Genomic DNA, 17,285 nt, shown 5'->3' on the forward strand with positions numbered 1-17,285 from the left:
ATTTGATTGAGGGTTCGGTCCTTGGGCTGGGCGGTGCCTTGCATATTTGAGTATTTTACGTTGATTCTATGCCTGGAAATTACTTCTACGACGGACTCGCGTCTCGATCACTGTGAATGTCTTGTGCTTTCAGTCTTTCAGCCTTAAAAATATAGATAGGCTTCGATCTCATAAGCATATAGACTCCAGACAAATATATATGATAAAGAAATTGCAAAAATCTTTATATTTTTATTGTTTAAGGTACCACGTCTATAAAAAAAAAACCTTTTCGTTTACTTTTATTTCAGGAAAACGTAATTGAATGTGACCAAAATGTTCTTTTAGTTTAAATAGCTGATGTAAATACCTACCATATTTTCTGTCATACAAGTCGATGTAGTATAAACATGTAACATGAGCATTCAAACATCGTTTCTATCTTTCCAAATCCTGTTGCATTTCACATGGAATTTTTAGTCCTCCAAAGCTGTCTTGATGTCGACTTCGAGTCTAAGTTTTTGTCAAAGTCGACTTTGGCTCTAAGTTTTTGTCTGGAAAATTCAACATGTATACCGAAAAATACGGTAACTTTCTTATTATTGGTTTCAAATTTTGGTACAAGGCCAGCAAATTGTGGGGCGGTGGTAAGTCGATTACATCGACCCCAGTGCACAACTAGTACTTATTTTATCAACCCCCGAGAGGATGAAAGGCAAAATCGACACTACTTCTATTATAGTGGACCCTTTAAATTTCTTTGAGATAATATGACAATAAATATTATCCTGTAGATGCTGGATGTGCTCGCCTGTTTAGTTTGCCCTTGACGGACTCCGAAACAGTTGAAGCGATGCTTCTACGTATTCAAAGATTCGTTACATACGCTAAGCGTGAACTCTACCAGATTTAGCCGCACATTAAGAATTAGTTTAGTCAACATGCTGTTTAGTGTCCATAAAAAGTGAAAGTAAATTGCGATAGAAACCGGAAGTGACGACAGGGTAATTCCATAATTTCATTATAATTATGTGACATGGAAAGGCGGCGAGCGGGCAGAATCGTTAGCGCGCCGGACGAAATGCGGTATTTCACCTGTTGCTACGTTCTGAGTCCAAATTCCGCCGAGGTCGACTTTGCCTTTCATCCATTCGGGGTCGATAAATTAAGTACCAGTAAAACCCTGAGGTCGATGTAATCGACTTATCCCCTCCTCCAAAATGGCTGCCCTTGTAGCAAAATTTGAAAACATAATTATATAATATGAAAACGATTCATAAAGTGTACATGTAGCATTTTCCCACAGTTTCTGAACCTATTTCACTACTTATGTTCATATAGATTCGAAGTAAATAAAGCATCACATGTTCCGTATTGTCACCTGAGTTTCTTCTTGGTGAGTATTCCTGCCCTACGATGGCCTGTGCATATATGCTCTCATTGTTGGATCAACAAAATTTTTTAAATGGTTCACAACTTCACAGCTATATATGAAGGCCTAAACTAACATAGGAAGCCTACCTATCGCATCCTTGTGGCTTTACATTCACGTTCATTGTTATGTATACTACGTTGCAGTGATGTGCCCCAACTGCTATTTCAGAAATGCTCGTGCAAAATGGGTGCTAGTAATTATGAAATTGTGTAATTCCACTAACGACACTTCCGGCGCATTTACTTTCACTTTTTTACGATTCTAAACTGCATGTTAACCATTAGTTTGTCACCCCAATTCAAAAACATTTTTGATCGTTCTCGAGCGTTAGTTTATATCTTAAAGCTTTTACTGTTGCTGAAGCTAGAATGTTTCCCATATCGTCTGGAATATCTTTTGAAGTATTGAACATCTATTGAAACAAAGATATGAATGAGAAAAATGGAATTTTGAATAAGGCACAGGTTTGTGATTCACTATTCTACGCTTGGTTTGATTGATTTCTGTTGTTTGTAAACGGCATTAACGACAATAGTTACATTTAAGACTAAAGCTGGGAACCGCTAAGTTAACAGGTCTAGAATTTGATTATGTTATAAACTCAATGTTACAAACAATGTGGCAATCTTAACATATATTAAAAAAATTGTAATGAAAAATAGAAGTTTGAAACAAGCTTTTGGCTTATTCATCACCACTGTTTACAATACATTCCAGTTGTATATAAAATGTTGAGATTTTAGTATGTTATGACGTATTTATACTTAAAATAAACTTAAAAGAGTAATATGTATTAATTCTTTAAGAGAGTAAATTTGGAGACTCCCATTAAAATATTTTAAAACTTCCAGGCACCGGAAATTTACACTAAGTAGCCGAACAGTTTGTTTCCGTTATTTTTTTTTTCTAAATTAAAAAAAAAAAAAAAAAAGTGTATGCATTTTGGGCGGGATAAAGCTGTTATGAAAAAAGTATGTCATCTGTGTTTTTGTTTTTTATTTCCTGATTTATTTAGTAATCACAACTATTATTATTGCCTGTAGTAGTAGTAGTAGTAGTAGTAGTAGTAGTAGTAGTAGTAGTAGTAGTAGTAGTAGTAGTAGTAGTAGTAGTAGTAGTAGTAGTAAGGCGACGAGCTGGCAGAATCGTTAGCACTCTGGACGAAATGTTTAGAGGTATTTCGCCCGTGGCTACGTTCTGAGTTCAAATTCCGCCGAGGTTGACTTTTCCTTTCATCCTTTTGAGGTCGATAAATTAAGTACCAGTGAAACATTGGGATCGATAAAATCGACTTATCCCCTCCACCAAAATTGTGGATCTTTTGGCAAAATTTGAAACCATTATTATTAGTAGTAGTCCTAAGATGGAGAACACCCATAGCCTCAACTAGAGTGAAGGAATAATATTGTGGGTTTGTTACAGGTGGAATATTGCTGAACATCAGCAACTTAGTGTTTGAGAATTTCAGATTTAAAAGTCGAGTAGAATTCTTGTAACTTGTAAAAGAATGAATTTATTCTCGTTTCAGATCATCGTAAAACATCTTAAGGTGGCCTTCGTTAATGCAGCTGTCATATTTTGATAGTGAATAGCATTCAGTATTATGATACACAATTCACTATGCTTTCATGCGATGTTCTTCATGCTACCGTTTATCTGTTGTCGAATTTTTGCGAAACAAATAGGTTTTCATTAATCTTTAACTTGCTCCTGATTAGAGTATGATAATTATTATTACTATTATTATTACTATTATTATTATTATTATTATTATTATTATTATTATTATTATTATTATTATTATTATTAAGTGGATTATTATTAAGAACATAGATTAATAGTCTTATTAGATTTCTTTTTCAGTTTAGAATAGTGAAATCGATAATTTTAAGTCCATTTGATTGGTAGCAGATAAAAAATTTAAATTGATAAGGTAGAACTATAATTTAAAATCATACAACAATTTCCAAAGGAATTTCTGGCTGACAAGTTGTATCACGAGCGAGTTTGTTTTTCGGGTAATCATAGCAGAGACGTGTACAAACTTTCAGAATGGCAAGGGCTCTGTTTCAAAAGGTACACCCCTAGAATATTTGAAAGTGAAATCCACATTACCATATATATTATGCACACGAGAAAAATATACTTAAATTCCAATAACCCCAATGTATTATTTTTATATGCAAAACTGATTGATTAAAACAAAACAGGGCAAATATATTTTAAAAGAAATATTTTCAAAAAATATGAATGTATTGCAAAATTGGAGTCTCTAATACTTATTCAGTTTTATTTGTATTGCCTTTTATCTTGCGCATCATAAATCACAGTATTCCGACGTATATACAGGAACAATATGAAACCATAAATTAAAGTTTTATTGATGTATACTGTGGACTGTATGAAGTTAACAGATCTCTAGAAGCAATTAAAAACAATAAAACGTCCTTTGTCGAAAGACACCTGTTGTTATGTCCTTTATTTGCATTTGTATTTGTGTACCATCACTCCGTTTTTTCCGTCTTTGTTTTCGTATACATTCGCTGCTTTCTTCCAAGGAATCTAGTGGTCTTAGCTTAGTTTTTCCTTGAAGCTGGACAGATTGGACCAATCTCGAGTATAACCAGCCGAAATTGCAACGATAATCTGGAACTCGACTGAAGAAAGAAAACTCCGAATGACCCGTCCTTGTTCGTTCGTATCGTCTGTCTGGATATTTTGTTGTCCACTTTTTCGTATCATCTAACTGTCTGGATGTTTTGCGTTCTTGTCCTATTTTTGGTATTCCTTTATATATATATATATATATATATATATATATATATATGATCAAATGAGTAATAACATACGATGGATAATTGTCAGCTCATTTCAGCTGTTTCTTACGTAACTTTTTAATAGAAGAATGAAAATATTACATCATTATGAAAGACCGTAATCATCATGAAAGCCCACCTACTCCCATTTATGTTGCTGATATGCTAAACGCACATAACTTTAACACCTGTGCTAGTAATCTTTCCATTATACCACCCATCCTCGGCCGCCTAGTGTCACTATCTGAAAGCCAAATCTCTTACGTCAATGCCCAGTACCAACAGTCTCCGACCCAGGACTTAGCAACTAATTTTAATCATAATAGTATTGATCATAGTAATATAAACCACAGTAACTATCATGCGAACACCAGTAACTCGCGCGAGCGTGAACTATTATGCAATAACAAGGTTGGACCACGTACCCATAACAATAAATTTCAAGTATTAGAAAATATTGGGTGCAATTGTTCGGACAAATCATCTTGTTTTTGCTTTCGGATCGATGTTTAGCGGAAAATGTGGTTCACAAATGTGATGCTGTAACGGAGACCAACACTTATACTTATATCGGCTGCTCTATAAATCTCAACTACTATTCATCGTTTAAATTAAGACATAGGGATGGCATGACGTCTCTAACCACGAAGATTTGGGAACTCAAGGACGACAATGTTAAATTTGATTTGAGATGGGACATGATTAGGGTCGCTAAACCGTACTTAAACAGTAGATACGGATACGAACTTTGCTGCACGGAGCTGTTTGAAATTTTAAGGAAATCTAATAGTGAAAATCTACTAAATAACAAACTTGACCTTCGTCTTTCCTATATAAATAAGGCTACCCGCACGTTTAAATACATTAAGGACATTAAACAACCTCTATGATAGCCCCCAACCTAGGTCCAATCCAGTTTACTCTCTCTTTCGCTGGCCCTTTAGCTTATCAATCGCCCCATTCGTTTCTGAGTCCTCCTAGTCGCGTTTTCCTCTTACCAATACCTTTTAACGCTCTTACTATACTTGCATGGTATGCTATATTGAAGGAACTAACCTTTCTATCTGTAGTGTACCCGGTTTTATGCAATAGCTGTGACAGTGATACCTAACCTCTAGTAGCAGCCTGCACACCCTAGACAGTCTGTTTCCCTTTCTACTAGCTATGCACTCCTTACACCAACATACTGTTTTTTGAGCAGCGCTTGTTACATAGTAGATAGGACACACTATCCAAACCCTTTACCCGCGATTATTGTCTTGAGTTGCTTTACCTGATTTCACACAAAGGTGATTATACCATCCAATTTTGATATTATTGCCACCCGCTTAACATTCTATACTTAATCGTTAGACCATGTCTTACTGCTGGCTTTCCTTGATATCCGATCGGCTATTTCCTCTAACTCTGTACCAGGTGTAGTTCATTATATAACTCCATCCTTCTCTAAACTCCTTAGAAACCAAAGAACAAAAGGCCAAAAAAAGAAAAAAAACCCACTCAATACCAGAGCTGAAGACACTTCCGAAAGTGGGAGCCCCGCCACATCGGAAACGGTAGAGAAGTAGGGGCCGAAACCGGCGTGGTTCTTCCTGATGATGTCTTTAACCACTGGATGCTATAAAGGAGCTATTAAGGTAATTAACCACAAAACGTGGTTGGAATTCCTCAGATACTGACTGCAGGGAAAGACTTGCCGACAATCCAGAAAGCGGGATGACAAAGCGGAGAGACACTTGACAGTACGACAACATAACGAAGGATCAAATGGGCTTGCAGCCCGATCCGGGGTAAAGTTGCAACAAGTAATCATGATGAACCATGCTCCCGTGATCCCGGAACACGTGGGGAGAATAAAGGATCAAACAAGAACAAAAAGTGGAATGGACTCGGACTGGAAATAGACAACGAGAGAGGAAGCGGTAAAGGAAAGGTAGATGAGAAATTCAGCTTCTGCGGAAAGGTGTTTTCTAGTTACATTGGGCTTAGAATTTACCAAGGGAAGGTGTGTTGGAAGAAATTGATTCAACAGCGTGGGTTGGAAAACCAGAAGACGTATGGCCAGGACATCCTGGAAAGAAACCATAGCGAGGGTCATTCCACAGTTGAATCGGAACAGCCAGGAAAAGAGATATGCCTGAAGAAGCCAAAGATTAAGTGGCCAAAGGCAAATGATGCAGCTAACTATAAGAAATTCGACGACAAGGTAGCAAGAATGACCACCAAATTCAAAAGGGACGACGAACAAAAGCTCGAGAACTTGACTAACATAATCTATCGGGAAGGAAAGAAAATATTTGGACTTGAAACAACAGGGAATGAAGAATCATCAGCAAAGGGCGTACCATCGAGGAGAGAAAGACGGATCGCAAAGATACGAGAAGAGAAGAAAAAACGAAGAAGGGATGCAAAAGAGGGAAAGGGAAGGGCTAAAACAACTATATGAAGAGATAAAAAAGAGGCATCGCGACCAACTAAGGAAGGAAAGAAAGAGGAACAGAAGAAAGGAAAGAAAGAGGAACAGAAGAAAGGAGAGAGAAAAGAACTATCGTACTTTTGTAAACAACCCATAACAATATGCTAGACGTTTGTTTACTGAAAGTAAGAGCGGAAGATTAGTTTGCACTAAAGGAAAGCTCGAATACCATTGTAGCGCTGACTCGATTGTAATTCCTCTTTCCCTTTATTATATATACGTGCATTCGAACGTAGCAAGGAACAGTTAGCCTTTGGCCGCTATTTGGATCCCGTTGTGTCCACTACTCTGATTGGTTGGTATTGGCGCAATTTGTCTCTTACCCTGTTGCGCCAACTTACCGCGTATAACCAGTCAGAGGCCCTAAATGGAATCACGTAGGGCAGCCTGTTTACCACCCTGTTTTGAGTCTATAGTTCCTTATAAAAACTCAGCTTTTCCTCGTTTCGGCATCTTTGGTTCCAGACTTTTTAAGGTCTAGCCACTGACTACAAAGACACAGTCAGATCCAGCGACTACGCCATCCAAACACCACCACACGTTGAGACTTACCAACTTTGTTCAACAGCATTACGGCAACATCCTTCTTCGTCGCCACCATCATCTCTCTACGTACACAGCTCAGCAAGCAATTCACCCCGGTTCCAACACTTCACTGTTCGTGAATTATTTCACCACGGATCAACAGTGAATATTTAACCTGCATGAACTCCTGTATCAAGTGACCAGGCAGCAGAATCACAGCCACGACGTTCACGTACGACATGTACCTGTAACCGTCTCAGCAGCATGATCGCGACTTCTTGATACAGTATTTCAACTACCGTGTACTATTGACGACGAACTGGTATTATCTTTCTTGTATCTATGAACTTAACTCTTCAATAGCTATAAACCCTATCGCCATCCTTAAATGTTCTTAACATGCGCATACATCTATGCTTACACACACATACAATTTGTTCTCATGACGGCCTGTCAATTATTCTGTATACATGACGCACATAGACACACATGTTAACATATCAATAAATATTCTCTTAATCTTTCTTATGCGGTTGTGTTTCTTTTTCCCTCTGGCATTTATGTGTTCTATTAATTTCTCTTAATTGTATCGGCCGTGTGATGTCGTACTAAAGACCCATTCTCGTCACCTCCCATCCTTGACCTTAAAATCCCCATCCCTTAAAATTGCTGGCTTTTGCCCAAAAAAAAAAAGAACTATTTATCAGAAGACGGTGAGCTGGTAGAATCGTTAACGTACCGGACAATATGTTTTGCAATATTTCTTCCGGCTTTAAGGCAGCGAGCTGGTAGAATAGTTACCGCGCCGGGTAAAATGCTTGGCGGCGTTTCATCCGTCTCTGAGTTTAAAGTCAGCCGAGGTTAATTTTGCTTTTCATCCTTTCGGTGTTGATAAAATAAGTACCAGTTGATCACAGGAATCGATGTAATCGACTTAACTCCACCCCCGAAATTGCTGGCCTTGTGCCAAAATTTGAAACCGATATTTCTTCTGGCTTTCTGTTCCGAGACCGAATCTCGCCGGGCTCAACATTGCCTTTTGAGGTCGATAAAATAAATTCTTCATTGGACACTGGGGTTGATGTAATCGACTAACCCCCTCACCCAAAGTTTCAGGCCTTTTGTCCATATCAGAAAAGATTAATCTCAGCTGCCGAAATTAAGAAGAATATGTAGTGAACTTCATGGAGGCATAGCGTGGATTCGTTCCTCGATTGCCAAATTACACTAACAGTACAACGGACTTTTTCCGTAGAGAAACATTAAGTTGACAGCAGTTGCATTTGCCAGATGCCTTCGCTAAGCTGAATAATGTCTTTGCCACTTAAACCCCTGCTAACCTTTTGTATGCGATGGAGAGTTAAATTGACAGAACAATAGACCTCCTAAAATACCCATTGTCTGGATAACGGTATGTCTCTCTCTTTCTCGCGATCTGGTGATAATTATATATACAGAAGATTCCCAAGCAAAGGAGATGACAGAGAGGTAACCACAGGCAAAATCCAGTTAGTGAGATAATACAACTGAGCGAAGGTTTACCAGTGAGAATGTCAACTATGTTACAGTGTCTTATCACAACACCACTACTGTTTAAATGTTAGGTATCATTTTATCGACTCCCTACATTTAACATTCACTCTATCTTCCTCTAATTCTTAGTTGGGCAGCTAGCAGTTGGCCAAACAAACCTGCATCAACATACAAGAAAAGATAACTCCATTGTTTTTATATGATACACGCAGTTGTCCGTCGAGGCAAAACATCATACAAAGTAACGGTGAATATTTTCTTAAAACTTCGATCGCTGTTCTTCTTTCATCTTGCATACTGGCAACCAACACCTTAACAACTCAACCGTTACAATTGGTGATGACTCCGACGTTCCATCCTATTGTTTATCAATTATTATTTAACCGTTACAATTGGTGACCCTCGACGGCAACGAAGAGCCAACCGCTACAAATATATCTTATGAAAACTTATGAATGAACTATTACTACCATGAAGAAATTTACATAATGATACACTCGTAGTGAAACCTCTCTCTCCAGTATTTAATTACAAATGATAACGAAGCGGCTAACATCTAGCTTTCGGCCGCTTGGACCCTTGTGTCCACCACCCTGATTGGTTCTTATTTGCGCGGCATTTGTCACCAGTTCTGTTTCGCGCCAGAGTGCATACCGTCCAATCGTGGCCTTCTAATGTCACGTGAGAGAGTGTTTTTTTGCTGTTCCGGTGAGCCTCTATTCATCTAAGCCTATTTGCTCTGCGCCAGTTTGTCGCGACCCCAGACCTTTTCAGGTCTAGTCGTAGACCAGACACAGAACACAGTTCCAGCCAGTTTCCAGCGACGACGCCAACACCACCAATGTACTGTCTACCACAATGTCGTCGCCACCAGCACCCCCACCAGAGTACACGCACCAACAACAACAACAGCGGTTTCATCTCGACACTATCTGAGTGGATTGTTTCCACCACGAAGTTTAACAACCAGAGCCAACCTGCGAGAATCTTCTGTGCCAGGTAACCGGTCGCAGCATCGACGCTCAACTTTACACACAACATGTGACACCACAGCTCTGCTCTCCGGCCACAACTTCTTGCGTACGAACATTCTATCTCTTGTGTAACTCTTATACGAACTGGTATTTCTCTATCTTTGTTCAGGACGCTTATCTACTGTGTTACAGACTCTCATTCTATGCTCTGTATTTCTCAGTCACACATACACACATATTGTTGTATACATATTCTTTACACGACGGTCCGTCATACACATTGTATTGTTTATATTGCCGCATGCACGCGCACACAGACGCATAGTTTCACTATGTTAATAAACCTACTCTTTTTATATATCCAACGGTTGTCACTCACTCTCTCTTTCCTTTACTGGCATTTGCTCGCATCTCACATTGCAAGCCATCTTATGTTATATAACATGTTTTTGTGTCGACCGTGCGACGCGTGAAAAGGAGCTTCTCTGTTCGTCGCCATCTCCTTTGGTTCGTATGGTCGTTCTTTACACACTCTTTTCTCTGAGCTGCCCAAACTCCTGTTGTTTGTCTTCGGGCCATATTTTCACAGTGAAATGTATTATGTAATCATACACACAAGGACACACAAAAAGTAAGGGTCTTTGCATATAAACATATATATATATAAACATGAACGTAAGCATGTATGTAGACATGTGTGTTAGTGTATGTGCGTAAGCAAGCATACATACACAGATTTTTTACAGCTTTAGTTAAATTTTAATTTAATGATTTTATTAATTGGGTTTCTTTGTAAGTTTATTATATCAAAACTGTTGTATGAAATCTCTGTGAATATTTTAGTTTTAGGTAATTAGCATCATATTACAATTGGCTGTTAGCTAACACAGCGATAACTTCTATTTCAACACGAGCTAGCTCTGGTATATTACCAACTTGATAAGCTGCTCTGGCAGAAAAGTCGATCCCAGCAAAATATTTTCAGTATATTTCATTAACTGCTTGGAAGTTGTTAATACCAGCCAAGAGGACTGTAACTGTCACAACATTGTTTAGATGAGCAGCAGCCTCTGAGAATTGCAAACATTTTTGAGAGCCTAGTCCGCTTGTTCAGCAGCATTGTCGGGAGGTAACTCCGTGGTACTAGGATTAAAACCAAGCTGCCCTGAGATGTATATATTTCGATCAACTATTACAGTTTGGCTCAAGACGAAATCAGAACAGAGTATCCTGCTTCGCTTTACAAAGATCAGTAGAACTCTTTGGTCGTACCTACATGTGTACACTACTCCAAACTCTGGCCAAAAACTACTCTCCATCTGAGATCCCTTCCACACGCCTGTTTCCCTTAACGTCCTGACGAAGAAAGAGGCTTGTAAGGACCGTGCGATCAGGAGAGGTGACGAGGAATGGCTCCTTTAATACATCGCACGGTCGATACAAATAAAATATGAAAAGAGGATAAATGAGTATAAGTGCCAGAGGAAAAAGAGAGACACAACCGGTAGAAGGCTTAAGAGAAGGTTTTATTAATATGTCAACATCTGTGTCTGTGTGTGTGAGTGCGACATATAACCATAATAATAGACAGGCCGTCATGTAAACAAAGTGTATGTGTACAAACAGTGATGTATGTGTGTGCAATAAGTTCAGAGCATAGAAAAGAGTCTATAAGGACGTTAGAAGAAAGTCCAGACACAAGGATGGTAAATACCAGTTCGTATTCAAGGTACACAGTGGCTGAAGTGCTGTAACAAGAAGTTGAGGCCGCGTAGCAGAGCCGGAGGAAGGGGCACATGTTGTGTAAGAAGTTGTGGCTTCAATGCTGCTGCCGGTTATTTGGTACAGGAGTTCTCGCAGGTTGTAATCGCTGTTATCACAAACAGTGTTGAGATAGAACCTGTGCGAATGCTGTTGGTGGTGTGTACGTAGAGTAGTTGGTGTAGTTAAGAAGATGATGGTGGCGATGAAGATGGAGTTTGCCGTTAGCTGATGGTTGACTGTTGAGTCTCCATGAGGGTGTTGTCGTGCCGTCGCTGGAACTGGCTGTGTGCTTTGTGGTCAGCGGCTAGACCTCAGAAGGTCTGGAGCCGAAAGGACTGACAAACTGTGACAGTGAAAGGCTAGCTATTTATAACATCCTGTCGGCTCAAACTGGGGTTCAGAAAAGACTGTCTCACGCGACCTTATCTGAAGGCTGCGATTGGTTGGGTTGCATGTTGGCGCGCAATAGAACAGGAGACAAAATGCGCCAATACCAACCAATCAGAGTGATGGACACAACAGGGTCCAAAAGTGCGGCCGAAGGCTAGCTGTTATCCACTACGTTTGTATTCGTGTGTATATAACAGACAGAGAGAGAGAGAAGTATCTCTAAAGTCGTTCGCTACAGGCTATTCAAATGCCCCAATTTTTGACGTGACGTCACTTCCTCTAGCTTCCGGTCCTGATGCCTCCCTTCACTCCTCTATACGTCACCCTTAAAATAAAGATCACTATCCTTCTATTCCAATTCAAAGTCGTCCATCCACCTGGATGAGCGACTCTCCCGTTGTGGTATTAGCAAGGTCACGGCGCTGGCCTCCCCACTCCTTCGTCGAGCGACCGATACCGGAACGAGCGGGCAACGGGTTGTGCGATCGCCAGCGAGGCGATTTTCCGATGCCCGGTCGAGTAGTAGGGCACCGCAGCGAGCATGGAAGCTGCGGGTGTGATCCTAGGGTGAAACCGACCGCGGGTGCGCATCTCGGTGACAGTAGCAAATATTCGAACGAGACCTTCGAAGACCGAAACGGAGAAGGGTACCGTGCCAACGCTAGTCGAGCACGGGTCAGTCGGTCCTAAGAATCAGATGAAAACTTCCGGTCCCGACGCCACTCCACCTCCCTCGCCTCAGACAAGTTCTGCTGAACCTTGTAAAGCGACATACCCCTTCACTCCTCCACAGAGACAAAACACGTATGCATATTTAATATATCGTATGTTATTTACATAAATGCATTCATTTTTAGATGGATAGGTTGCTGTTCCATCTAATGTGAATCCGCTCAGAGGCTGTAATGTTATTGTGGTAGGAGGAACCCAGTAAAGAAATACATGGAACAAAGGTGATAACTTTAAATAGTTTATTGTCACACGTATATATACACAAGCTGAATGGAAGTGGTTGATGGATATTTATTCCTATATCTACATGCAACTGCGTGGGTTGTATGTTAGCTGTTAACCCTGGTGAGGAAAGCTCGCGGACAGCGATATGTTAGAACCAGTGCAGTGCGTTGGTGCTGAGTAGATGTTGTTGACGACGTTGGTGAGAGACATGCTGGGGGCGACGAAGATGGAGGTCGCTGCAATGTGGTTAGTGGTTAGACCTTAGAAGGTCGGGAACCAACAAACACTGAGACTAGAAGGAGGTGAGCTTTTATAGCTGATGGTAGACTCAAATGTTGTTTGAAACAGACTGTCTCACGTGACTTATTTGAAGGCTTGGATCATTTATGTTTTATGTAGTGTTTTTGGTACCGAAACACTTTCAAACTTCGTATACTTGTATATTTTGTGTTATAGAACAGATAAAAATTTTTGTATTCGAAGTTATTTCATGTAAAAAAAAAATTGTCGTATTTCGGTAATTTCAACCAATCACTGATGTCTATTGAGGTGAAAACAATTACTGCCGTGGCATGTAAACAACATGTTCTAACGGTGTCATGGGATCTTTTCCCTTGAATAAAATTAGTGCCGTAGTTTGTCAACAACAACTATCCGTGGTACTGTTATTTATGACATCGTTCGTGCGTTTGTACTGGTTTTAGCTTTAGGCTTTTAGGGTTAGGGTTCGGGTTTTAGAGTTAGGGGTAGTTTTAGGGTTACGGTTAGAGTTATGATTATTTTTGCCATAACCTCACTCATAACCCTAACCCTAACCCGAGCCCGAACCCTAAAACTCTAACCCTAACTCTAAAACCCGAATCCTAACCCTAAAACCCTAAACCCTTACTAGAGAATAATGATATAATTAAACAAGGAATAACACTCTTGACACCGGCAAAAATTATTGTTTACAAAAACAGCAATAACTGTATTCAGCTGAATAGACGTCAGTGATTGGTTGAAATTACAGAAATACGACAACTTTAACATGAAATAACTTGCGATGTACAATTTTTTGTTAAGAAGGCTAAGAGAAAAAGTTGTTTTATATGACACATTCTACCAGTATCCCAAGTTTGAAAGTGTTGCGTTAAGAAAACAAGTGGTGCCCGTCAAATCAGAAAGATCCGAAGGCTGTGATTGGTTGGGTTGCATACTGACGCGCGATAGAGTAAGAGAAAATTGCGCCAATACCAACCAATTAAAGTGGTAGACACAACGGGGTCCAAATCAGCGCCCAAAGGTTAGCTGTTACCTGCTACGTTCGTAAGTACTTATATATAATAGAGAGAGGAAGTTCACTAGAGTTCGCTAGACATTCATAACGACACTGTTTGCACTTTTGTAATTAAGTTCCGGTTGTCAATCTTATGCGGCCATATAAATTTCTTAACGCCAGTAACAGTTTATTTGCTCTTTCCACAAGGCTGATTTATATACACATTAAATACATATTTATAATCACGCTCTATTACAATGACGTTGCAAAGATTGAAAGTACCTGAGGACAACTTCCTGTCTCCCCACCCTCTCTTTATGCCTCTGTTATGCTGGTACGTTTGCTAAGCTCGCGCACGCACACACACACCGCGTGCGCGCAAATATACGTATACATTAATCAAAGTATGTAGTATTATTACAACCAATCTTAGCAATTAGTTTCGCACTGGTTATTTAAACCCGGTAACAGTATGGTTGAGTAAAACCGCGTGTCCTTTTAATAATCAGTGCAAAACCGATTGGTAAAATCAGCTGTAGTAGATGATTATAATATTGAATACTTCGTCTAATATACCCATTCTATTGACAAATATGTTAGTGCCTATTTTTGTGACTTACGCATTCTTAGATGACTGTGTGTAGTGTGTGAATGCATGCACGTACACACACACACACACACACACATACTTCCCATTCGTGCTGTTTGGTAATACATTTTGATAATACGTTTGTTCATTTCCACACGACAATGCAAACAACTTACAGGTAATAGGACCCGAAACTTAGCTAAGCTAGTTCTGTGTATGTTACTACTTATGTAACAAGCATCGCTCTGCTGTGAAACTTTCGTAGTCGTGTTTTACCTGTTTCATTCTTTAATTTCTTGGATTTTTATTCGCATTTTTAGCAACTTTAGTTGCTAAAACGTGAGTTGTCATCGTCAGCTTATAGAAATTTCTTTTGATTTCAGTATGGGACGAGGTGAATAACTTGCGATGTTAGTAAACTCGTTTTATCATATAGTCCACCTTTTGTTGTCTACAGGCCAGCCCTAGGGTTCCTAGCGCCCCAGGCAAGCTGAACTTCGGCGTGCACGAGTTGACGGTCGTGGAAATTTCCTTGTTTTTGTCACGCCCTCCTTGGCGCCTCCTAACACATGGCACACCGGACGACTGCACGAGTTACCGGTACCTTGAGCCGGCACTGGTAATCTATAATAGCCGCATAAATCCTCGAAGTTTACTAACTTCTAACACTTGGATCCCTGGATTGTACTCTGTGTGCGTGTGTGTGTGTGTGCGCGCGCGCGCGCGTCTTGTGACTGTGTGCGTGAGTGCGTATGTGTGTGCGTTTATGTATGCATGTATGTATGTATAATAAAACATTTAACTTAGTAATCGAACCCGGATCACTACATCCGATGCAAAAAAAAACAAAAAAAAATCTCAAGAATATGATCGTGATTCGCAAAAATATTACCGTCAAAGAAAAATCTGACCGTTCAAGATTTCGTGTGAAACCGGATCTAACTACAATTTCATCTTTGACGCGCTTTTTCTGACCAAGACCATCACTATATATTCAACGCACTTTAGACACTATGGGCAGACAGCAGACGGCAGACCAGACACAGAACACGGCAGTCAGCGGACAGTAGCAGAACCAGCAACAGGCCAGAGCTCGGTCACAACACAAAATCAACGAAGAACAGCGATAGCAGCACACAGTGATCAGCTAACATCAAGAAACTCACAATACCTGCTATTATCATGCCTACACCAAGAACAATAAGCTTCGAACTATCTCGGTGTTTGTCGTTCGTAGTAACGACAAGATTTTCTGTTTACGATAAAAATAAATATTTTTTATCAAAAATCTCAAACAGATGTCTGTATTCTTCATCCTAACATATGTTTGTGTACTTCGTTTTTTTATTTGGTATGTAAGATTTTTTATGTGAATTCGTGTGTTGAAACAAATCTTGTGTCTTAGGAGGGTCATTACATCAATAATGATACGCACACGCACTGGTTAAGAAAACACCGTTCAATCATCATGAAAGGAAAGATTACTCAAGCTTTGAGCAACTTAAAATTTAATTCTGAGAGAACTTAGTAGAAACTTTTTAAAGAAGATCATTGTCTATATTGAAAAATAAATACAATTATCCGTAAATAAACAAAACCATCATCGCTAAATGTATAAGTTCCCTTCAACCAAATCGTAACTACAATCACAGTATATAAAGGACCTAAGATTTTAACAAAGATTTATATGAAGCATGTATACAACCTAACCAAAAGCTAAAAATTTTGTAGAACTCCAAACACCCAGAATTAGATTTTTTCACCAAAACATTTAAATGAACAAGCAAAACCTACCATTAGATGTAAGCTGATACATCTAACGGAAATGTCTGATTCAAAGCAAGCTGGCACTATAAAACCAGCCATTGAAGATAATCATCTCACTTCCATCGACAGACAGGTAGAACGGTCAGCTAAATCTAGCAGTAAACAAAACACCAACAATTCAGCTGAAATACATACCCATATTGTACAAACAGAAGAGCACCAAAAACTCGTGGACGCCTTGCAAGTGATCAAGGATGATATGTTTCAACAGGTTCACAATCTTAATTTGAATGACAAGCCATACAACACCAGTAAAGAACCCAGTAGAGGCAGTAAACGAAATAGCAAGAAAAAAAAAAAGATATCTGAAAACCAGACAGTCCAGAGGTATGAAAACAACTTACAAAAGCATTAATCTTTTGATATTTATCTCAGCTATTACGTTACTAGTGTATCGCAAAGAGCTGTAGTGAAACTACCTATCGTCACTAGATACAAAACTACCTATCGCCATTAGATACAAAACTACTATCGCCATTACATACAATCTTCTCATTTAAATATAAATAAATGCGAGCGTAGTAGAGAACCCATTCCTTGTCATCACGTGACTGATCATTATTCGAATCGGCAACTTCTTCGAACCGTTCCCGCCAGAACGCAAACTGACCAATCACAGCCCTTAATAAGGTCACGTGATAGTGTTTTCCTACTCCCATCTTGGAGCCCCCTTAACGTTATAAATAGATCAACTCATACCCCACAAATTGGTCTCGGTCCAGTTTCTCTTAGAGACTGTTCCGTGTACCACACGACAGC

Source organism: Octopus bimaculoides, chromosome 3 (assembly GCF_001194135.2).
Source record: "Octopus bimaculoides isolate UCB-OBI-ISO-001 chromosome 3, ASM119413v2, whole genome shotgun sequence".
NCBI lineage: Eukaryota > Metazoa > Mollusca > Cephalopoda > Octopoda > Octopodidae > Octopus > Octopus bimaculoides.